Below are 26,743 nucleotides of genomic sequence, written 5' to 3'. Positions count from 1 at the left end.
CCAATAATTTCATTATTTTCCAAATATATTTGTTTCCAATATATATATATATATATGTCTACAGAAATACCCGTAAATCATAATATATTTCCAATTTTATAAAATATGTAAGATAGAATGATAAATGGGAACAATTGAGCACTATTGCAAAATATAATATGTATTGCCTAATTGGAAGCAAACATGCTATAAAACAATTGAATTGATAGTAAACAAGACGTAAAAATGTACGAGATAAACGCAACGTTTGCTGCTTACGTATTGACTTGTTTATTATACCGCGAAATACACACTTGAAAAGGACGACATTTCGGATACACCGACCTAATAGAAGCTCTCCACTTCCAATTAAGCAAGCAATACGCTGCCAGGCAGTTTCAATCGTCGTTTCAGCCAATTACTACCATCGACTATAAATCTCCTATATTTTCTCACGTAGATTCGTTGAAGTAGGAAAAACAAGAAATAAATTCAATAGAACTATCTACGCCAGAGGTACTATCACGTGCAATGAAATTCGGTTAAAATTTATCGGTGGTTACAGCCTCAATTCGTTTTATGCCAATTACAAACACACATATATTAAGTCTTTTCATTTCCCTCCATTTTTATGTCGGTAGCTATAATAAACGTCACTGCTATAATTTAGAATCCATTTAAGAGTTATCGATATTTCATGTTTTATGTGATAAGTGAAAGAAGTAAACTTTATTCCCTTGGATTATAATACTGAATAAGTATAAATAAATTTTCATATTTCGAGTAATCGAGAATAGTAGTCGAAAATGGAAAGTTCATTTACTATGTACTCTACTAACTTTTATATTTTTATTTATCGAATTTACAACCTTGTAAACGAAATTAATACTTTAAAAAATCGTAATAGGTTCAACGTTTTTTTTTTTTATTGAAAACTTGTTTTCTAAAATACCTGGTATGAAATCTTCAGAGTTGCTCGTTTGGTTTTTAACTATTTTACATAACACTTTTGTCAATAATATATCATTCAATATTTTTCAGACTCATATTATTTAAGTTTTTTACCAGTGTTTAAGGTTGTATTTTTGTATAAAGACACGAAAAATCTTTTAAAATTACCTTGATTTCTATATTTGTTAGAATATTTGAAAAATTGTACTTAACGCTGAAAACAATATACTTTTATTAATGACAATTTTTGAAGTTGTACTCATTCTTGATAATGATGATCAGAAATTTATGTTCTCGGTACAAAGATTTCGGAAATAGCCAATAAAGCCTTCATTTTATATGTTTACCTTCACAAAGTATTAACTTTGATAAGACCATAATCGAAAAAACAGAATTACGATAGCAAATGATTTTTTCAAAACACCATAGAAGCCACTACACTTTGAACATTTTACATATTTCTTCATACCGCGTGTATTCCATACTATTAACACTAAAGTTACCAAACGGGCCAAAATGACCCATTCCTGATATCTTCCTTCTGAAATTATTAAAAAGATAACGAATGTTACTCTGAAAAATAATTAAAGAAATTGATTTAGCAATATGCCAACTGAATTATGAACCAATTCAAGTCTCAATAAATGGATTTTCGAAGTTTCTGTAGAGAAATTTCAAAAAATCAATTTAGCTGCTCGGTAGTTAACAGCGTTAAGCACTCCAAATTTCCCATAATCGCATAACAACTCCTAATCCACTGATTAATTACCAGAAAAAGAAAATGTCCAAACTGTTCTTCATTTTTAACTGCCCTAGAGTTATATGTACCTGCTTAACGAAGGCAATTCCGTTTCCCTGCCGGTTCAATGAATAGCGAATCTTCGAAGGCTGGAAGCTCGATCCTATCGGGGAACCGGCAGTCGATAATGCCTCCGATTCTCCGTTTTATTAAAACTCAATCAACAAAGGTGCATTTGCATTGGCCGACCATTGGTGGCTATTTGTCGGCAAATCGCATCGCATGTAATTGCGGAATGGATGCGCATTGACCGGGAATTCGACTTTTCAGCGGAGCGTCGCTTTCAATTAAGCGACTCGGCGCGCGGCCGCTTGCCTCCGTGCCGTGCCAGGGTCCAATTCTCATTTCGGCTAATTACTGCGACTACCGTGTATAAATTCGCGAAATTTTCGCTTGCCGTTGGTGGGGGAGGGCAAACACTGGCGGACTCCTTTCGATCGGCCTGATGAAGCTTTCCTCGCAACCCGGTTCTTCATTACCCTTCCGGTTTCCTTTTTCGTCCTCCTTCCCGTTTCTTTCCGCCACCCCTCCTTACCCCCTGGCTCCCTCCTCCCTCCCGTATTTGTCTTTTATCATTAGCTCGTTTCTTCGTCCCCGTTTCAGAGTCTATATAAAGTGAGGTAATTTGGAAAAGTTGCACGACGGGTCCGTAATCAGTTTTCTATCCGTGTTTTCCCTTGATTTACGTCTTAGGCTTCTTACCGTTGCGATCGAGCGAACGTGTGGCTCGGACGTTAATGAGATTGTGCTTTTGGTTGGTTGGCGCATTCAATTGTTTCCTGCTGATTCGTTTGTTAATTGCGGGTAATGGTTCTTACCGCGACTTGAAATGCGCATATGAAATGTTATTTTACGTAACAAGTGTGTTTGTGGGAATTTTTGGTAATTATAATTTTTACAAGTATTTAACACGTTCCGTACCACCATAAATTTCAGTTATATTTTACTTATAAAGTGTATTGATTTTTTAAATAAAATAGTAAATTATATTTAAGTTTTCGGTGACCTTTATATATTTTGATAGTATTTCTTTACGTTTCCACTGCTTTATGACGTGTGCCGCTGCTCGTGACCACATGTCCCTTAAAAATATTTTCTTAGAAAAATTGGAATGTACCATATGTGGCGTACGAGGCATTGAACGTGTTAAATAAACTGTTCTTCCTTTTTGCCTCAGAAGATAAGTGTGATTAATTTGATTATAATTGTATTTCTGTGAAAATATTTTTATTTTATATTAATCCTTTGTTATAAAATATTGAGTTAATCTTGAGAGGAAGATGTCAGTCGAAAGTTAAAAAAATAAATGTCTTTTAATTCTTTTTACTTCGAATTATGTATTATTTTTCTATTATCAATTGTGGTTTTAGAAAATTAATAATGGCAAAATAGGCGAGCGCAAGTGTGAAAGAAATCAGAAGGCAAGGATTTAAACCTCCATATTTATTACTTTTACATAAGAATAAAAATATAATAATTAACATTAGTTTATAAATTTTTATTTATTTATATCAAATAATACTGAGGGAAGTACAGTTGGAAGCATTTGTATATAAATTAGGTATAAGGATAGTAAATTCTTGCTTAATTCATACATTCATTAATTATTCTTTAAGAATGTAAATTTACCCAAAGATTCATGGTATTCTTATTATGAAATACAAGAATAGTGGGTACTTTTCAGTTCCAGATATACATTATTTTGATTAAAAATTCCTTTCCAGTATGTTATTTCTTGTGGTTCATCAAACATTTCGATAAATTTTATCTATAATAAAATTCATTTAACATGAATTCTGTGTAACTATCTTGTACAAGTAAATGAAAAAAAATTGGAAATGAAGGTATGAGATATGGAGGGACCGAACCCTGTCTTCAGGCGTAGCAGTTGAGCATGATGGTCTTCACGCCACAGTGATGTTTGCTCTGTACTTCAACTCTACTGTACTTCAAACAGTTTTGAAGCTTCACTCACGAATAGCTCGTAAAATATTGAATACCTGATCGCACGAAGAGGTTCATGAAAATTCATGCTGTAAACTGACTGACAAAATCTTTAATTATCAACTACAGTTTATTTGACTGTCCTAATCAGTTCTCCAATATGATATCTATATATATATATTTCTGTATAATTTTTACACTAAAAATTTTTATGCGAATTCCCATTTGTACAAATGGTTTTGTAAATACTAAAAAAAAATTTAATTCATTAATTATAAAAATTCCTATGACAAAAACGAAATAAACGTATTAGAAGAGTTAATATAAATACTTCCCTAAGCATTACAGATTTACAAATGTTGTAAATACTTAAAAATTCACATGCTACCAATCACTAATTAAATGATTTAACTCTCCTACTCTAATTACACAACTTCCGAATATACCCCATGCTCTTTTGCATTAGTATCTTTCTCGTTTTCCTCTTCCTCCTTCATGGACCAAAAAAAAAGAAAACACGAAGACGACGAAATTTATCAATACCAGAAGTCCCAACTGAATCGTTACAACCCAAGGATCGGGTACATTGCGCTGGTAATTAACATTAGTACTACCGAGCAGACAAATTGTCTTCCTGAAATTTTTCTGTAGAAACCCCAATAGTGCAACTGTTGAGACTCCAATTGGAAATTCAGTTTGCGTATTGCTAAATCAGTTTCTCTAGTAATTTTTCAGAGCTGTTAACTATTCAATAACTGGAAGAAAGAAATTTGGAATGGGTCATGTTGACCCATCCGATAGTTCCAGTGTTAAGAAACGGAATGTTTCTTCGCTGACTCCCGCGGAATTCATTCGGCGGAGTTCACCGCGGAACGCATGGCCAATAGTGGATCATCAGCGAAGTGGATCCGTTTCCTGGGCAGCGCAACAGAGCCGCGAGATCTTTCTCCCAGCAGCGGCTGGGGAGAAGTTTAATCTTCCTTTTTAGTTCCCCTAGTTCTTTCGAGCCACCCTTACGGTGCCCTCTTCCCTCGATCCTCAGCCATCAGACCGCCTCTCTGTTGGAGCTATTTTAATGGCAGAAATAATGATTGAACATTACGGTAACGGTATTTAACTTCTCCCGCGTAACGGCCGCCGGTGGGAGCGAGCCGTTAGAGATGAGAAAAGTTGAAATGGGAAATGGAATTGGATGCATAACCCGGTCCGGGTGGGGGATGCAAGGAAAACCTGAACCGCCTCGGCTTGCTTTTCCCACCTTTCCTCCGTCTTCCTCCCTCTATTCTTCTTGTCTGTCACCTTGCACCTCCTTTGGATCTTCCTCCAGTTTGATCCTTCTTCCCTTCATCGTAACTCCCCCCTCGCCGCGCTTGGCTTCTCCCAGCAGCTCGTCTCGATTCCCTTCGACTCTCACGGCACGGTTCTTTTGACTTCGACGGATGTTGATCGAAGACATCGATTGAACAAGTCGCGGGATTTTCTAAAATGAGATGGCTCCCCGGATGCTTCGCATTTAACTTTGACCCTGGGAAAAAGATTAAGCGACGAGGTAACCCCTTGCCTTATGATATCGCTGGTAACTAGGCTTGAATTACTTCATTTTTTGAAATTACTTGGTTAGAGCACGGAATCTGTGTTCGGTAAATGGGTGTTTAGGGAAATTGGAAGGAGGCGGAGATGTTAGCGGAAAATGTATGAAAATTAAATATATTAATAGTGTGTTATTTTGGAGTATTTTTATTCTTGGAATTAAAGAGTACTTATTTAATAAAATGACAATATTTTTTGAGTGGTTTAATTTTTGTTCGGTGATACGTTGGAGGAACTCCTTAATTTTTGTCGAAGTAACAGATAGTTTAATTCGCCTGCAGAAGTTCATGCAGTTGCTATGTAATTGGTATTCGGATGATTGTGTTTATTGAAACTTATAATTGAGTCGTACTCTGTTATACGTGATCACTTTATTAATTGACTTGTAATTAAAGCAGAGAAGAGTGTCAATGTTTCACGACTATGTATAGTGCAGTTTCACTGTAAGTAATTCAGAGACACTTGAAATTACCTTTTTAAATAGTGACAGCAGTATATATAATAAATCTTCTAGTTTTAGCTGTATATAAATTATTATCATACATTTAAATTTTTTCGAAAAATTAAAAATTGAAAAAAAGAGAAAAATTCTAGATGATTATCTAGTACTTGTTATAAAAATGAACATTTTATTTTCCATAAACTGAATTTATCGAAATTGTTTGAAATTAATCCCACAAGTTCCATAAATCATAAGATTAATTTTAATATTAATTTACGTATACTCTTCAAACAGGATAATCTTCTTTTACAATTAAAACAAAATGTTAATATTTTTGTTCAACTTTAAATATTATTATAAATAAACTAAAATCTATGTTTTACTTACAATTCTTATACTTTTTAAATCAATAATTTCTACTTAAAAATGATAAAAGTTCTAACAAATTTTTTATAATAAATTAGACCAGAAAGATTTTCAAAATACTTTTCCTCTGAATTAAACTTTTATCTTCGTCAAATATTTTCTGCGAATTAAAAATGATTTCGGGATTACTCTTCTACAAGATGAGAATTAACTCGAGTACAATGCAATCTATAACTCGTCTGAGGTTTTTTAACTTTTCACATAACTGTACATTATTCTGCAGTCGATTGAAATTATGTTACACCGTTCCCACACGTTTTAATACGCGGAAACGTAGTGCTTTACACAGTTGTAATTATCGTGTAATTTAGATCGTATTCAGTCAGAATTAACTTGCTGTTTTTCCTCTCCGGCACTTCCTTTCTCTTCCCCCGTTCCTCTTCGCTGGTTAAACTTTTATCGATAATCCTGGCTGCTGTCTGTACCCTCTGGGTAGTACTACTTTTAAGTTTAACGAAGGTTAATTGAAAATACTGACAGCCGAAGAAGTTATTTACTTGATTCTTCTTTAAGATTCTTTTTGCTCCAGACTCTTCCCGTTTGAACCAGATAATAATATCTAATTTGAAGGTGCACCGGTGAAATTAGTGATTTTTTATTCCGTATTCAGCCCGCGATTCAAACAAAGACAAATCTCAGAGGCGAGGAACATTTGAATGCAGTTTAATTGTGGTTTGAAATTCCCGCGAGTTTTTTCCGTGGCTTATGAAATTTCGTCGGGAGATTAATATGCATTACCGTATCGGAGTAAGCTAAAATTACATTGTTAAATGCATTCGCGGGACGACGTTCTCTTGAAAAACTGTGGCAAATAAAATGTTCATAATGTTCCGGAGATAAAAAGTCCTTCGAAATTGCTTTTCAAGAGAAAATTCTTGTTTAAGAGTTTAAACATTCTTCTTTGAAACTTCGCCCCTCATTTTTATCAGCTTTAAAATTTGCGAGGAAAAGTAGTTCATGCTGTTATGAATTTTAAATTCGATATGAATGCAATTTGGGAGTAATTTTTGAAAAAAATGAGTTTGACAGTTTTAGGTATTTTACGTGGATAATCATTATAAAAAAGAGGTAAAAACGAGACGAATAAAAGGAAAATGTGTCGAATACATTGGCAGTTATCTGTAATAAAAATATGTTATATTTGTGGAACTGTATACTGTGTCACATAAATATAAAACTGAGGAATAATCAATGGTTTTGTTCAGTGATACATTAATATTTATTTTAAACAATCAATAAATATGTAAAAACAAACATGGACTATACAAACTTTATTCAAAGCTTATGCAGTATTATTATAAACTGTATCATCACTGGTTACAGAGGATACGCATAAGGGTTGCCAAAGTAGTAGTAATCAAAATGTTTACTTAATCATAATTTTTAAATCTTCCATGTCTCTTCAATACATCTTTCAATACAAAATTAAGAAAAATGTACACTTTTGTGTGACACAGGCGATTTGAATTAAATTATTTATTTTTTACAATTTTGAAAATGCGTAATCCATTATTGTATTGTAGTATTGTACCATTAACATTGATATTTATGTTCTATATTCTTTAATAACATTGATAATTTAATGAGGTTAATGCATTTAGTTTCACAGACAAGTTCTGTCATGCTTAGAATGCCTCGTATACAATTTCATTTAGTAGTTTTACGTTTACAATTCTGTAGATAAATTTCTTTATCGGTAACTTTCTTTGAGATATAAAGAAGGGAATAATTCAGTAATAGGTATTTTACAGTAATGTATTTGATTTCGTCGTGTATAACTATAATCTATTCTCTTGCATACGTTCCGCCTTCGTCGTTAAACAATTATGCGCGCGTAATTAATCGTCACGGTGACCGATTGTTATATTACTCCATGAACTCCTGCAGAACTCCAACAAGAAACTCTCTCATGAGAAGCGCTTAATATATTATAGTAAAAACCATAATTGCGAACACGGTACGCAAGAACGGTTGGATAAATTGGTTACGATATTTCATTCGGCAAATTTAGGTGGACAAACATTTACCGATAGCAATTTAGAATGTTAAACGGCACATTCCCCATATTGCCCGAAAGCTTTTTACCCTTTCATGTATGTACGTTTCACATAAATCTTCAATCGATCAAAAAAGCGTTGTAATACTCAGATTTTTCGTGGCATATTTTACATCACAAAATTGTATGTCAATTACCATTGCAATAAAATCTTTAATGCAGGTAATGAAATTATTCTTAACTTTCTTCCTCCATAAATTAATACCTGAAATTGAGAATTTGAGTAAATAGTGTTCATGGTCATTAGTGATGTGTAATCAGATTAAATTTTCCCCAACTCTGGCCCCTGTCAGTAGCAAAGGGATAATTAATACTGGTAAATAATGTTTATCCATTAGAGGGCGAGCGGAAAGAACTACAACGATGTGCTCTCAGGAGAACGTTGGTCGAGATTTTAAATGAATTCCTCCTGGCACATTGAAATTTATTGCAAACTTCTTTAAACCTGTCCAAACTGGGTCAAGATTATTTTCTGACATTAATTTTCCGTTACGTTTTGGTTGGAGATTTTCTTACTCGATTCTTGATCTACAGGATGTGATCGTAATTCTTCTTAACTCGCAAAGACTGCAGCTTAAACTACATTCTTCAAGCTTAGAATTGATCCCACGGGAATTAAAAAAATTTACACTGGAGAGGATTGGGAAGTCATTTTTTTTTTAAGACACTGTGATTTGAGAATTCCGGCTTCAATACCGTCGATCCGGATTTTATGGAGGCGACCTTAATTCTTTTTAATTCATTATAATTGCAGATCAGGCTGTATTATTCAAGCTTTGGATGGGACAGTAAAAATTGTTAAGTTTCCATTGGAAAGCTTTGGAAAATTATTTTTCTTTAGGACACATTTTATTAACTTGATAAATATAAACGCATCTGAATTTTTATTTTTAATACAATGTATCATTGTATTAAGTAGGAATTACAAAATCATACTGCGATTAAATTTATTTTAATAAAAAATTATACAGAGGAATTTCAGTTTTATATATTCTGGAGATAAAAAACATAGGTAAGTATCTTTAATTTGAAAGATAAACGACAAATAAAGAAAACTAATAACCCTTCCGACAAAAATAATAATTACTCTTTTAAAAATTGAGCAACAGATATACAAATAAATTGAAAAATTCTAGCTTTGGAAATATGTTATTTCCAAAGTTATATTTGTCCAATGTTCAATTATTTCAAATGACGATATGAATGAACAAACTACAAATTATCCTATATAATAAACATGCTCGATTGTTAGTGTACTTTAAATTGTCACGATTACAGAATTAAAAAGGATCACGTTCTTCCAGTCGCAAATAATTATCCCGAGACCCATCTGTTTAAATAAAACTATCTCAAAAATTGCTCGACGATAAATTAACGCTAAAATTCCTCTACGCTATCTCGTGGAGATTTTTTCATTTTTGCGGGAGCATATTAAAGGTTGAAGAATGTAGTTTAAGCTGCAGTGATTGCGAATTAAAGAGAATTACGTTCACTGAACTTAAAAGCACGAGGACACGATCGTAAATTCGTGCGAATTCCAACGCCCTTCCTTGAGAACATCGCAGAACCGTTCATACCGGCATTTTATTGCCCCGGGGGTGAGATAAGAGATAGCTAGAGATTATGTATTTCACAGCCCGCGGCCCCCCTGAAAAGTGTTACCGTTTCTCCAAATTTTTTCCACCGACGATATACGTGTCTGTTTACATGGTGCGTTGCTTCTCATTTTTGCACGTTTATTGTTGGATTTAGTTTCAAAATCTCATATTTTGCGCGCAATAAAATTAAACAATGAAATGTATACTCCTCACATGCAAGACGAATGTAAATACCTAAGATATATTCGGTTGATGCAACAATTTTAACGTTTTCTGTACATGGTGAACAAAAATTGTTTTTTTTTAAACAAATAACATCTGTTTTCAGATTATTATAACTTGTATGAAGGATACTTCTATAATTATGTAAAGTAATCAATATATTAGTATATAATATAATAAATAAAACTGTCAAAACTTTTGCGTCAATTCAATACTTTAACAAAAAAAACAAAAAAAAATGAAAATGAATTATATATTCATCAGGGAAAGATAAACAATTCATTTTTGAAAAAATTAGTATTATAGCTTTTAGATGATATGTATACTCGGCGAACCCAGTTAACTGTTTAAGAACACAGTTTTCAAGATTTATCAGTAGACTGTGGGATTTCATGAATTTTATTTTTAAGAATATAGTAATATAAATAGAATTCAAAAAACAAATATTCCAAAAACCTGTGCATATTTTATATATGTCTTTGTATTGTATGCATTTTGTGCAAGATTACACTCTAAAGTTATCTATAAATGCATAAAATTCTTGTCTTTTTATCACGTGTGTGATACTAGTTTTGTGTACATTCTATGAAATAAATAATAAATAACTGTCATTTTCTTATCTTGAAATTTACGAAAGAAATAATATCTAGGATTAATGTTACGGGGAGATTTTACGTCAAGAAATATTTATAATCATTTTAAAATGATTATAATACGAAATAATATATTTTTTATATTCGGATAATATTAATATTATTATGTTTAGGTCTAGATGACACAATTGATTCTTATCTTAGTTTCAAACTAATTTATTTTTATAACGGTATACTAAGTGTACCAAGCTTCAATATTTTTACAACGGTATACTAAGTGTACCAAGCTTCAAATGCAAGATTGTTGAAGGAATAATCACTATAACAAATCTTAACTTTTCAATCTCTATTTTATTGTAGAAATTACTTGGATTTTATGAAAATTTTACGGGTGCTGGTTCGATCGTTAACGTGTTAACGAGTGTTGAAGAGTCTGGTGACGAGTTGAGCACGGTTTTATTGCAGACTATTAACTGCCTCATTGTTACTGAGGAAGCAATGAGCATAAGGACAGTCCATACTTAAGATTTCTGGACAGCTTAGAATTGAACAAGATATAATCTGACTACATATTATTCAAGACAATTAAAATCTAACAGATTATTCATTACTTGTTATACACCTGTCCATTATGCACTCCTATTTCGAACGATTCTATAAATGCAATAATTACCCAATGAAAATCTAATGTGAATCTAAATAATTACCATACCAATTACTACATAGATACTAATATGACAGTTACTAATATTAATAATTGACAACAATTAACATTATTAATAACATTGTAATATTAGTACATTACCAATCCCACAGCATTTCACAAAAGCATCTTCTCGAGAGCTCAAAAATAGCATTTAGATCACTATTATTCTTAGCCAATTACATAGAAGTCTACGTTACCGATTGTCACGTTTTTTTTCAAATACATTCCGTTGTAGCTGAAATCCATAAGATTATTTAAAATGAAAAGACAACTTTTGCGATAGCCCCGACCCCCTCGAATCGACGTCGATAAGTTGATTCTCGATACGTGCCACTGTCGACTAACTTCTGTCACGTATACACATGCTCTTCGTTTTTCCCCGCGTCCGCCAACGGCGGAGGCAATTATCGAAAGTTTCGATAAATTTTTCAAGGCAATACCCGGCCCCGTATATTGCTGAATATAACGATCCCGCTTTTCTTCTCGGATATTTTAGTTCCCGTGGATGCCGGGCACACAGAAAACTTCCCGGTGAAACTTTTTCGAAAAGAATTTCTAACTATTCGGGAGATAGGCGATAAAAGCTGCTTGCCTTCGCTGACGCGCATTCGCGAGTTCTCGTTTCGTTAACATTAACAACGGCACAATTTCTTCTTTTGTGTATATTGTTCGACATATATTTTTTAATTTGCAAAGGTGCTTCCCGGAATTTTCAAACCCGGAATCCGGGTCACACTTAATGAGAAATAAACGGGACCTCGGTTTTTAATTCCGCCACCATGTAGCTGCGATACATAATTTCTTGTGTCTGGTAAATACATGTAATGGAAGTATTATTTCAGAGTTTTCGTTTAACGCGTTCATGCCGGCGTGTACCACTAGTGGTGCACACAGCTAATTTGCAGTATTAAAATAAATTATCGTCAGTGATTTATTTATTAAACTGTTTAGTAACAGTTGCCCACAATTAAAGACTGAAGTCAGGAAACTAAATATGTAATAGAAGAATGTGCTCTAGCATTTTTTGTTATTATTGTTGGTTTGTTATTATTACAATATACCATTAAAAATATAAGTACATGTTTCGGCGTGAGCGTGTTAAGTAACCTTTTGAAAGAACATTATGTAACGGAGATGTAGTAGTGTATTAAATACAAATCTTTCGATTGCAAGTATTTAATTATAATTGTGATGGTAAAAACTTGTTTCTTTTTGTGCATAAAGGGTTAGTGATTTTTCTGAACTACAAGTTTATAATATTTTTTTTTAGAGAATTCAATCGAGAGATATTTCAGTTTCATTTATTCGTCAAAACCATTTAGTATCTTTTTTTCTATTTTATACTTCGAAAATTCTCAGTAGAAACGTTTTTCATATCAGTAATTACGATACGGATCTGTGAGAATCAAAATCCGAAATGAATTCCTGCTAACTGGGTATTAATTACTTGAATAGGTTCTGTTTTCGTGTGTTCTTCAGAATATAAAAAGAGAGATACGTATTTACCTTCACACATGGTTCCATTCAATAACAGAACTACCGGACAAATCAGAATTACCTATTTCTAATCTCTTCTTCTACAATCAGTAATTAATTATTATAAACTTGTGAATATATTATTCAAAATATATTTTATTTGTATTATAAACTATAATTCATTCCAAATTTTGACAAATACCCTCTTAGTAGCTTTAATATTAAAAAATACTCGTTTTTTATGGTAAAAGATTTAAGATTCGTGTGAATCTCTTTATACGCGTTGCTTATCCTCGTTTCGTTCTCGAGATCACTTGATCATTCGACACATCGAAAAATGGGATCTCTAATTACATATTGATGGGCGTAATGATACCTCGAGAGCTTTTAGTTCCCGGAGGAATTCGAGAAAGATTTTTATGGCGATTTGGAGGTATCGAACGGTCGTAAATTACATGCCGGGGAAGAGAAACGATAATCGCGACGTCGTAAATCCCGCGAACCTCATTTCCCAGGCACTTATATCTGTCACCTAATACATTTCTCGTAGGCCATTAACGTGGTCTGTGCGATTGTTGGCATATATTATCTCCTGACAGTGTATCCACGAACGAAGTTTCCTTCGAAGGGACCTACGTGTAATTTGCAAAAATTATCATCTTCTGTGGTCTCAGGATGTTTGACCTTTCGAAGATACGATACTCGATAATGAATTCGAAACAATGTCTTGTGTAAAGTATAAGCGAAACTGAATTTATTGCCTGACTCCAGTGATATTCTTTCAAGCTTGAATATTTCTGAGTTTACCTTTAAAAATTGCAGATTAGCAGATATCCACTTTTTAAATAAAGTTTTGCATTTGATTGAAGATTAAAATAGGATTTTCAAATATAATTAAAGCCTTTATTTAAATAGAATAGGAAATTTATAAAATTGATATTTCATTTAGAACTTCACCCGATGCCTAGGAAAATTAGTCTTGATACTCTTGAATTTTAAGTTTCAATCAAAATCATTTGGCCTATACTTTTTTGTATCAAGCATTATTTTTATTGAACAGGATGACAACAGTTTAAAATATTGGTGTAACAGTACATATTTGTTTAAATATTTATTACATTGAAACACGAAATGTACTATAACAACGAGGTTGTGTACTGTTAAAGAATGAATTCAGCTTTTTAATCCTCTGTTACATGAATTTTTATGAGAAGTTGAAAGAAATATATGACTGTTATTCTGTTTAAATGATGGCGTGGAAATGAAATAAATACGGAAATATTGGTAAACAATCTAATTAATGCATTTTATGACTTTTTCCATATGGAAACTTGATACACGTACAGTCACAAAATAAAAAAAAATGTTTATTCTGTGTGACTTTAAGTTTCCAATCGGCAGCGAAATGTAACAGAGGAGACAACTTTTTAAGTACTAAATCAAGAAATAGTGCCATTTTGTTAACTTTCCTGATGAGATAACACCTATTTATAAGAATTGGTTTCCATAATCTCACCAAGATCGATGTCACTAGTACAAGAACTTTCATTAAAATAAAGAAACTTCTGTTTCAATTTCCATTAATTAACCCACAACAACTTACATTTGCACAAAAATTTATTCCAAGAAAATATATTTTAAATTCACTTCAAACGGGTCGGTATCAGCACCGTTCAACGTCGGTGTTTAAAATATGCGTATCGGTTTCGCGCGCAGCTTACAAACTCGATTTAAACCAGCAGTGTTTTAATAGCTCGTTCGAATAAAAAAGGAAAACTAGGAAATAAGAGGAAATAGAAGAAAAGAAAAGAAAAATTTCAGTGTCGCGCTCGTGAACGAAAGGGAAAAAGCAGAAACTAGAAGACGCAATGGATATAAACGAGTGTAAGCGGTGTACGCGCAGAAAACTCCGGGCGACGCTGAAATCCGATTTGACGCACGAAAATGCGCGTCCGCTGTTGCATGTGTAAGCACGTAAGCCGGCTATATCATCGCCGCTTTTCAGAGGGTCTTTTGAAATTTACATTGACGTATTAAATCATATTGAATTATGCAGTATCACGTAATTCTGCGCGATCGTTCTGGGTCACCGTCGCCACTGCGTCCTCCTGGCTGCGTTTGCATAAATGGAGCGTGAAATGGACGCGTCGCACGTGGACGGTTTGGGAATGTTTCGCACGAAAAAGCATTAGAAGCGTGGAGGTAATGCGTGCTGGCCCCACGAGAATTGTGGGACCCGTAGTGTACGATGAATCACACATCGCAATTAGTTTAATGATTTTTCGCACTGCTAAATACGTTCATTAATTTCTTTGCTTTATATATTGCGTTTCTAATTGGATACTTTGTTCTGAGGTTTGAGGATTAACTCTAGTTTCTTGACACTAGAATTGCCAAGTGGGTCAGATTGATTCATTCCTAAATTCTTCTTTCTTAATTATTAACATTAGAACTACCAGACGGGTCAAAATGACACGTTCCTGATATTTCTTCTTTTTACGATTATTAAAAAGGTAACAAATGTTTCTTTGAAAAATTATTAAAGAAATTGATTTAGCAATACGCAAATTGAATTGTAAATCAATTAAAATCCCAATAGATACCCTCTAGGAGTTTCCATAGAGGAATTTCACAAAGTCGATTTAACTGCTCGGTAGTTTTAGTGATAAAAAGGTAACGGATGGTTCTGTGAAAAATTAGTAAAGAAATTGATTTAGTAATAAGCAAACTGAATCGTAAGTCAATTAAAATCTCGATAGGTGTATTCTTAGAGTTTTAGGAAAATTTGAAAGTATCTATTTAACAGCTCGGTAGTTTTAGTGTTAAATTTCATATTTGATAATTCTCTACTTTTTAAGGGTTTTGAAATTTTATATTTAAATTGTTTGATTGATGCTTATGTTTGTATATTTTAAATAAATTGGTTTAATATTAGGATTAGTACTGTGGAATGAAATAAATCTTTTTGACCACGCAAAAATTGCAGTAACAATAAGGGTTACTTTAAAAATATACTGTACGATAATTAATCTTGCAGCCATGAAAATATATGAATCCTTAATAACGTAGAATCTTTAAACATATGTTTAGCATTGATTTTTTAAAAAGAAGTCAATTCAATTTGCTACTCGTAGTTTTGTTCGACTTTTGCGCCGGTAAATTAATTTCTGAAAACAAATTTGAATGCATGTAGCAAGAGAAACATATCGTAACAAGTGTAGTTTGAAATGAAAACGATTCAACTCCAAAGTAATTGTATTACATGTAGTTCGAAATCTGCCGATGACTCCTGAAAATTGCTAAATTCGAGAGCTTGCAATTACGTAAAGTATTACACATTTTAATTAAATAAGTCATTTAATCACAGAATTTGTTTAACATGAAATAATTCTAATTACTTTTAGACATATTGAGTTGAACAGAAATTTTTGTTGGCAAAATTCTTTTTAAATCTTTATTTTAAAAAACGATTGTATCGTCTTTTAAATCGAACAATGTTAAACAATTGTATCAATATATATATATATATATATATATTTTAAATGGACAAATAAATTAAAGTTTGTTTTAAAATAAATACTTATTTTTTCATTAAATTTACTGAACAAACTTTCTGTTCAACCCAATGCTAAACCTAGGGATACTCGACCCAGCGTTGCGTTATTCAAACACATTCTGTACTCTAAAAAAGAATAAATTGATGTTCCGTGCTCGTTATTATTTAGATTCAAAGTGAATGTACTGTTCCAAAGCCAGTAAACTTCTAATTTCGCTTCCATTTGAACTCAGTGATTTAATCAAGAATTTTACTCAAGAATTAAGAGTACTAATACGCGTAAATGGAAGGCAGCTAATACTCGTGTAGTCGAGAGACACGCAGAGGGAAAGAAGGGAACAGAAGCTGTTACCTGCTAATTAAATTTTGCAACACTTTCATTGTCGAGGAAAAAGAAAGCTATAAAATGAAAACGCAAAGCAAACTTAATGAGCTGACTAATGGAATAACGATTGAATAATTTAGAGTTAACTGTGCGTTGCAAACACAATTGATTCAAGAATGGAATTAAGGAGGAGAAAAAACTGATATTAATAATACAAGTCTCTTCAATAGAATATATTTATCTTTTTAATGTATATTTATAGATATATTGTAGTTGCTTACACCCATTACTCTGTTATTATTTTCAAGATTTCCTGGAAAATTAAAAATACAATCAAATATTTAGAATAATTGGAATTAAATATTTATTTCAATTATACGCGTAATATAGAAGTTATAATTATTTAAATATTAATATTTCCAAAGAACTTACGAAATTTTAATAAATTTTCTTTTTTAAGCAATTAATCATTTTTAAAAACAATGTTTCTACGTGTGTATATATTATATCTGATATCTATGTAAATACGATTTAAAGTTGAATATTCATAAAATATTACTATTTTTGAATTGCTATCCAAAGAAATATAATTTATATAACCTAATTGATAATTGAAATTTACTCTCATTATATCTCTGACAAATTATAAATAAATTTATAAATAAATCTAGTGTTGATGTTCTTTCTACTTAAATTTTAATGATATGAAAAGACACAATTTGTTGTGGTGCGTAGTAGATTTTCCGACTTCATTGCTCTGTTATTTAGCTAATTCGCACAGTATTTCGTATGTATTCATTAACATGGCTAATGAATTTTCATGACCGGAGTGCATTACAATGACCATTATATTATACAATGCGTTATTGTCGCATAATTACAGTATTATACATTCTATAATAAAACAGTAGCAGTTTTCGTTCATCATTCCATTCAGAATTTCTTAACGCAATTTCGTCTGTTTCATCATACGCTTTACATATTGTACTGAATGAATTTCTTCTTACTTTGTTCATTTTATACTGTTCCTTATCTCGTTTCTATTTGTTCAACTTTCACTGGAACAATCAATTTCTTTTTAACTGTCATCACAATTTAAAAATTTAAAATTGATTTTATCGATTACTCTCGTGATCTCTTTGTACGTTATTTCAACAAAGTTTAATTCACTTAATATATTGCTATAAAAACAGATCTGAACAAAGAATCATATGATCCGTAACATACGAATAACTCAGCATTCAAAGTATTAAAATAATTGAATCCCAGCGGAATTCATAATTCATGTTATTAAAACCAATATACAATAAAGACTCTTAATTATTATCTATAATTAATTCTCGTATTAAGCATTATTCATATTATCAATAACACGAAACGGTGATCCTTATCCTTGAAAAGCCGCATAAAATACAAAAGCATTATTATACATATCGTTCAAATAATTACCAGTAGTATCCAAATAAATCCAATAACAAAACATACTGTAAAGAGGGATTAAAGATAACGAATGAAAGAGTAGAAGAGCAGACCAAAGCATTAGAAACAAAAGCAGAAAGGGGGACTAGTATTGATAAAGGGACAAAAAGGGACAAAGTATAAAATTAATAATACGGGGTCAGAGAGAAAATTTTCGAAAGAGGAACGAACGATTGCACGATTAAACGGGACAAAGAAACAAAAGGGGACAATGACAACCGAGAAAGCCGATGGTAGTTCCGTCTTCGATGCACGGTAACGTCGGAAGGACGACAATGGCTTATTGTCTGCCGCTTGGTATACCTGGCTCCAGCATCTCCACTAATATACATGCAACCGTGTCGGCTACGTGGCAATGTCCAAAGGTAGAGCAGATCACTCTCCGAGACTAAACCGGACTTCTCGGCATGAGACTCCTAATTAGCATGTTACACCGTTAATCTTGAGGAACCAGGGCCGGACAGTAAGACGCCGACACAATGTGGAACCCTGGAACAGTGATAACAAGGCAATTACTGTTCCGCCGTGTCGAATCCCCTTTCACGTCTAATCATTAGTAAGCTGTGCTTCTTATGATCCCTACAATCACGATTTCAATCCTTTGATTGCGATGCCTGGCTCTGTTTTGACGGAAATATTGGGTCATCTCATAAATGATGCAGCTTATTAGTAGATACTTCTTTTATTTTTAATCATTCAGATGAATGGAATTTTTTTTCAATACGAAATTTATTCTTCGTCATCTATAGGTATATAATAAAAAAAAGTGTATTTTATATTTGATACAGTTCTGTTTATTTTAATTATTAAACATAAAAGAAGTATTAGAAAATTGCACTGTTTATGGGATGATCCAATATTTAAAAATTGTATTTAAGTTTTTTGCTTTTAGACAACTTAGATTATTAATTATTGGTTGAAATGAAAACTATGAAAACATTTTCAATGAAAAATGGCTCTGTATTATTTATTTTTTCATGGAAAAATTATATGAAAGTATATGTGAATATTAAACTGCACTGATAATATCGAGAAAATAAGAATGGCTCAAAAAAGCATTCATCATATTTTCTTTTTTATAAATCAGTATTTTTTAAGTTAATTAATTATTAATTTACGTAACGTTTGCTACTAATATATTTTTGTTTACACTTAGTTTGAAATAAATTTAAAAATATTAAGTGCGTCTGTTAATTATTTTAATATGTACGCGCAATATTAATTTCCAATTTTAGATTAAATAAAAATCAACGAACACAGAAGTAAACAAAAATAAGCAGATGAAATAGATGACCCAGTTATCAGAATCATACTCGTATAGGAACGGAATTGTTTCAAAACATATTTTTCTCTAACACATATAACACAACTATTATATATATAACTATTGCTTAATACTATTAACTATCTGCTTAACGTATTGATTACTGCGATTGCGGACCTCCATATGTTTTCAATTGAATTAGTTTTCAAGTACTTTATAAATGTTTATTAGAAACTTGCAAAAAAAGTTACTGTGTTTGACGTCCCCTTTATTGGCATGTATTTGTGCTTTATATCGGTCATCTTATGTCCTCATTATCACACACTATGTAGTTTTAGCTATCACATTAAAGATGAGCTACTGGTTCTATACTTTATTGAAATCTGTCTGTTCATATACTAGAATGGAAAGTTTTTAATTGTTATATTAATTTGACTTTTTTAATATACATAAATCTTAATAACCGAGTGATACATGAAATACTGATAAACATATAATCTTAATGTTTTATCGTCTCAACAAATAGGGAGCTTCGTCTATCACATTTAGTGAAATAAAATTAATCTAATTGTACAAATCTAAACTAAATCTGATTATACTACAATAATAGGTAGATTACGGATATTACGCAATTATAGTATACTTTCAATATGAAGAACACAGCAAACAATTTCAATACACTTTAAAAAGGTTTTTATATTATTATTATTTATTTAAAATGTTTACTAACCATGTTAAATGTATATGCAGTTCCTGTTATCAAAACTCTTAAATTTGATTGCAAAATTACGAATTTGTAAAGATCCACAGCCAATTAACAAATAAACAACTGTAATAAAAAACACCGAACATGGCTGAAGTAACATACTGTTACAAATATATTAATCCTTTGCACTCGGAAGTTTTTCACCCCAAATGTTCAATATTTTCTGATGAAATATAGATAATATTCTTTAAAAGTACCTTAACATATAAATTAAGGAATAAAGGTATTTTATTTCGATATTTCACATACTGATACATTATGTAAAGCTTAATATTAAATATCAAACTTTATAATTCTGCTGTATTAAATTATTTGGCAACAGAAAGTGCGCCTCTCAAGTGCAAAGGGTTAACCCCTTGTCCTATGATTTCTTTTATAACTGCGCTAGGTATAACTTTGTCATTAATAATTTATCGACAAAGACAAAGAAATATTCTCAATTAATTTATATCCACCCTTAATTCAAAACACAGGAATTAATAAGAGAAAAATAGTATACAATTCGAACTTAAAATAATTGTATGACACTTAATACTAAAACTATCGAGCAATTAGGGTGACTTATTTCCAGTTTCTCATAAAAATCAGAACAACACGTTTCTTGAGACTCGAAGAGTCTGCTAGTTTTGTATCTGTACAAATACACAAATTTAATTTAGAATCTCTCGCAAAACTATCGTCACAATTTAAATGTTTACATGATAAATATTTTAGTATCTTCCGTTTGAGTATTTCTTGCGAGTCTGACTCGATCCAATAAGCATCTGTTAAAAACGGCAAGAAAGTTCAATTAAATACTACCGTAATTATAATTCCATCAGAAATACGAAATACATAATTCTCCACACGCCCACAAATTTACTTATTGCCCAAAATGTAATGGATTGCAACTCAGAAGCAGCTAAATAAAGAAACAAATTTCTTCACGCGATCAGAATAATTCGAGCACCCATCGTATGCCAGAAAACTGACTGAACCTCCCGATAGACCTAATATCTTTGCAGTGAAAAATCAAACGCAAACTGTCGATAAGATCTCGATTTTATTCATGCAGTGTTCGTTCCATTTGCCGCGGGTCCCTTTATGCTCTGTTTACACGATCTCTCAAGGACGTCTCTATACATTGATTCAGAATCGTTGCGTAATACAGGATGCATTTCTCGGGGCTACGGCCGCGCGGGGAATCCGATATCAATGCAACATATTGAAGATTGATGTTGTTTTTATATGAACATCCCCGTTGTACCGATACGGGTATTCAGAAGCGGCGCAGTGATAGATCGTTGTAACGTGAATTCTGCGTATCATCGCGCTTTCATGTCCAGGACCCTTTTATGCAATCGTTACATCCTACTTACGCGGAACGGCATTATCGCTGAGCGATGGTTACGTTTCGCTTGACACGAGACACCGGTGTTATTTATCATCCACGGAAATCTCCGCGCCCTTACAAATTGATTCTCGGCGAACGGGACGCTACGCGCGCGCAGCGCGCGGGACGTTTCTCCGTTTCAAGTTTAACCCTTTACGATCGGCACATTTTTCTCGTGACAGTGCCAACTAGTCAAAGCAAATATGTATTCAAAGTTATTCTTCTATAGGTGGTTTATAATAAATATGTGGGTATTAAAAATTTGTTGAAGATAATGTGTTTTGTAGAAGATAAATTCTGTAAAGCATAATAAATACAATACTTCTCGATCGTAAAATAATAAATGTTAAATGTCACCACTGTGGCGGCACTGATCGCAATGGGTTGACCCTACAATACTTTTTTTAAGTTTCTATTTGCATAAAAATTACAGATGTTTACATATTGGAGCAAATAAAACTACGCGTAAAACGAAAGGCGTATAAAAGTAATAGAATGGTATCGTGAATATACATATTTGTCTGCTTTATATTTGTTGCGAGCCGAAAAATGCAATGATATACGGCTTTGCGAAATAAAATGTTAGCTGGTCAAAATTAATTGGATATTGATAGTGAAATACATTGAAAACTGATGAACGCGTAATATGCGTTCTGCACAGTACATGAAAACTTTTGCAATAACCTGGCAAACAAGCTGTTGTAAACAACCTGTATTTCTTTGTATCTCTGTAGCTTATTAAAACATCCAGGAAATTACAAAATAGATCTTCTAATAGAAGTTAAACTGGATGAAATTCTTTAGGAAATATAACTTCCGATTTAGTATGAATCGATTGAATTGAATTTCATTCGAAAGATCTTGTTATAAGATTTATGTTTTAGAAAATCGAAAATTCAATAGAAACATGTGGTTTCGTGTTAATATGCGATGACCTGTAGTAATTTAACATCAGTCACGGAGCAAACGAACATAGTAAAACATAAATTTTCTGTCAATATTAGTTCAACTGCAATTGAAATGGAGCACGGAAACGAGTATTTGAATAGCAGGAATAAATGATGCGTAGGAGGCGCAAAAAAGATTGTAATTACATTGCTTTCCGACCTAATAATGAGTATCGAATGCTGTTATATTAATTAATTATTCGTTTCGTATTATTTGCACGCGATGATTATTTGCTACTCAACTGGTTGTTATAATTGATTCGTTTGTTTCTTCCGCATCAGAATATCTATAACATAATATTACCAATGTTTCACGATAAATCATTTGCTTATATATCATTTTTAAACTGAAACATATTTTCGTATGGAATATAGAGAATATCTCTATTATGTTGAACCCTTAAATTATTTCCATTGTTACTAAAAGTAAAAAATATTTAGAGATAATGAACGTAATCCAGCGAAATAAGAAAATTCTTCAAAATCAAATTATTTTCCCAAATTTTGTAATTAAAATTTCTACCTTCTTTCTTCTTAACATTAATTACTATTTATCTATGATTATCTTATATTATCCATCTCACTATTAATGGTAATCGTAATTTTAAAATTACAACTCAATTAAACACACGATTTGAATATTCTACAAAAAAATGAGTATTAAATCCAATAGGAAACTTTAATTTTCCATCTCAGTCCACTAATTATCAGAACTGTTTACCAATGCTCCCCATGACCACAAGTTATCGACACCAAGTGACAGATCCTTCGTCCTCCCCACTAAAAAAAGAAAAACAGAATTACCGCGTACCGCACGCGTAACAACGTTACACGCTGCAGCGTGGTAGCGCATACGCAAAACGAAGAAACGGAAAGCCAAGTTCCCCGAAATAACCGGCTAAAAGCAACAAAGGCAAGAAGAAAGCAGGTCGGTTCGAAGCGGCCGGTGCGTCCACCCAAAAGCTCTCTCCCCTTTAAAGAGTTTCCGCGATAATCGCGGGCTCGTAGCGTGCACGCCGCCCCCGGCCCCCGGTCTCCTTCTATTTATCTTATTTTTTGCGGAGCACCGGTCCAGCTCCAAACGACTCCTGCACCGAATGAGTAATTATTCAAACAAGTAGAGTTGCGAACCACCGGCGTCGCTATCGTCCCTTCTCGCCCCGTCCGCTCTGGACGGTGAAGGGTGAATTCGGTGGAATGGAACGGTCCAAGGGGGACGGCCAGGGTGCGCGCGGACGCTGGGACGTCTGAGTTGTATATAGGCAAACAGTGGCGCACACGTGATAAAGTTGGAGGAAGTAAGTTACAGTTATACCGACTAACCTCGCGAATGAAGAGTTATGCCGAGCTTCCTCCCCTCTCTCGTCGACTTACCGACTAGCTCAGCAGGGATTAAAACACCGCTCACACGACGGGGCGAGGTAGGAGGAGCTACGAGTCTCTCCTTCGGCTCAAAGCTTGCAATGGCGAGCATATTACGAGCAACGAAACCGCCGCCGCTGGCTGCTGGCGTGATAATAACGCGACTGGCTAATTTCGTGAGGTCCCGCATTTGCCCGCACGGAATAATACGGTCGCGTGGATGCGGGACGGAGACACTGCGGATTCAACGTCTTTCGTTCTACTTTTGGTTAATGGATGGGAAGATGGTCTTCTTGGGTGCACGAATTTGGTTAGGTTGATTTTCCTGTTGTAGGATGAATATGTTAGGTCTAAATGAAATAGACTGTACTTATGGAAAAATGGAGGTTGGTTGTAGAGTTAAGAAGCCATATGAAAATTCGTTTTGAATTTTCTCTTCCTCTCTTCCTCATACTGGGATCCTCTTGGTTGATGGATGGGAAGATGGTCTTCTTGGATGCACGAAATTGGTTAGGTTGATTTTGTTTTTATACGATGAATATGTTATGTGTACATAAAATAGACTTTATTTAAAAATAAATAGAGATCTATTGTAGACTTAAGAAGCTACATGAAAATTTCTGGTCGAATTTAGGTAGTTGCGATTAAATCAAGCAAATTCTGTGGAAAGGGAAGAATACTTTGCGAATAGATTTGGGTGTATTAGGTTGATGAAGAAGTCTTCACTAAGTTAAATTAAACTTTAAAATAGAATAGAAAGTTTCAGAACGAAATACGCAACGTATAATTCAGTAAAATTTAAGTAATACATTATTAATACATTTAGACTGAAAGACAAAAGGAAGTTTTAGAATAAAATACGCAACGGATAATTCAGTAGTTTACTTATTTGCAATATTAATGAGTGCACCATAATACAAACACCACATTTGAAAGTAAAACTACAAGACTTTTTGGCCAACCTAATGTTCCTTTTTGAAATAAGACTTCGGTTATGTAAAGATGTCATTAAATTGGTTATTTTAATGTGCTAACTGTAGGAGTCTTGTAAAATCATAATTGAAATTTCTCACAGCAATTACTCTTTCAATCTTTTTACTCCTTCAAAGTTGCTTATCTTAGAGGTCTTGGCTAATTTTAATTCATTTAATAAATCTCGGTCAAAATTAATTTTTAAGTACCTCTAGTACTTTGCGGTATTATCCAGAAGTGCTTTTATAGCTTTCCTCGACAACGAAAATTATTAAATCTTCTACATAGCCAAATCATTTTCAAGTCAAATTTGGTTAGCGCAAAATTTGCCGTCTACACAACAAAACTCTCAAGACATCTAATTAATACTATTTTTAACATTATCACACTAATGCCTACAAAAAATTCCATTTCCCCCTTAACTTTCACAATTAACTGTTTCCCTAAAAATCCTTCTCCCCTATTCACAATCATTAAATCATATAAACGACTAAGTCCATTATCAACATCAATTCCTTCCTCTTCCACAGAAAAACCAAATGTCGAATGTACAAATTACAAAAGAAAAACGTCAGAAACTCCCTTAAAGTTACATCATTCATCAGATCGTCTCATCCTCCAAACCTACCGAGCAATAAAGAGTTAAAGAAACATCTCGCCACGCGTAATACTTCTCCAACCCGTTTGGTTTTTCCTTACGTCGCCTCTTTTCCCTGTTGCCTCGGAGTCCTCGTTTCTCTATCACCGAAGAACTCGCCCGTTGATCCTCCAGTGGGACGCGTGTTATCGACTCGATCGATCTTCTTCCTGTTCCCCGGCTCGCGGGCCGAAGGTGCAGGGGGCCGAGCGCCGAGGGAACAACCGGAAGGCCTGGGAAACGATATTCCCGAGGAGTCGGCTGACAAATTCATTCCATCTCGCGGGAGACGCGACATCACCGTTCATTTATATCGTCGCGCTGGAAAGATACGTTGCCGGATATCGGGGCTTCGCGTGAAAAACTGCCGATGGATGTGTCTTTGGCCCCTCTTTCTCCCCCGTCGCGGCTCTTCTTACGGCCCTTCTATCTCTGTCCCCGAAGCCGGGTCACCGATCGCTCGTTCTCTTTTCGGAGAGCAGTTTCTTCTATTGCGGGAGATACCGACGCCACTTTCTCGCAGACAGCCTCTGGAGTCTGGCATATTAATGCTTTATGGTAATGCTGTCGGCGAGCGCGACCGTGCTGGTGTTTCCGTGTGACGGAAAATAGAAAGCGTCCGGCATTTATCATTTTTGCTCCGAATTCGGTGCCCCGCGGCCACGTTCCGACGTTTCTTTTTTTTTTTCTATTTCCTTTTGTTTCCTTTCGCTGGATCCGCGAGATAACGAGACGGGGATGCATTAGGGGAACCACCCAGTCGCCGGCTCGCCCGTCTCATGAATTAATGCGGGATTTCTGGGGTTGAAGTTGTTGGTTCCGGCAACTGTTTAGCGGTTACGCGGTCCGTTGAAATTTTTGCGCGAAGCATGACAGATATTACCGTCATTCCATGGCTATGCGTGAGCATGCGTGGACCGTTATGCGGTGAAATATTTATGATATTCGGCTCGTGATTCGTTTCGGTGCACGATGAATCACTGTGATGTATAGTTACACCTGTGACAATTGTCCCTACGTTGAGTGATAGCGCCCAGAAGCTCCGTGTATATAAGTGGTTGCGTGTTGAAATAATTTATTGGAAGATTGCACGCCTTTCGTTCAAGCTTTTAGGTTGCCGTTTGGTGAAAAAATGTGCTCCGGTTTTCATTGCGAATGTGTATTTATAGATACTTCTTCTGTAATTCTTCTTCACGGTTTCAATAACAGTAATTTTATTTAATTCTATTGTAACTGTTTATTGTAGTCAGGTATCCAATTTGAGTTATTATTATTATTTTA

The 26,743-nt window shown here is 33.7% G+C and overlaps 1 protein-coding gene across 7 annotated transcripts in view; it reads left to right on the top strand.

Moving 5' to 3' along the window:
• LOC116430223 (mind bomb 1) overlaps positions 1-26,743 on the top strand; it is a 676,416-nt gene that overhangs the window by 290,852 nt on the left and 358,821 nt on the right. The window lies entirely within an intron of this gene.

The sequence above is a fragment of the Nomia melanderi genome, chromosome 1 (assembly GCF_051020985.1).
Source record: "Nomia melanderi isolate GNS246 chromosome 1, iyNomMela1, whole genome shotgun sequence".
Taxonomy (NCBI): domain Eukaryota; kingdom Metazoa; phylum Arthropoda; class Insecta; order Hymenoptera; family Halictidae; genus Nomia; species Nomia melanderi.
Note: the sequence above shows the minus strand (reverse complement) of the source record. Positions and strands in the feature narration are given on the sequence as shown.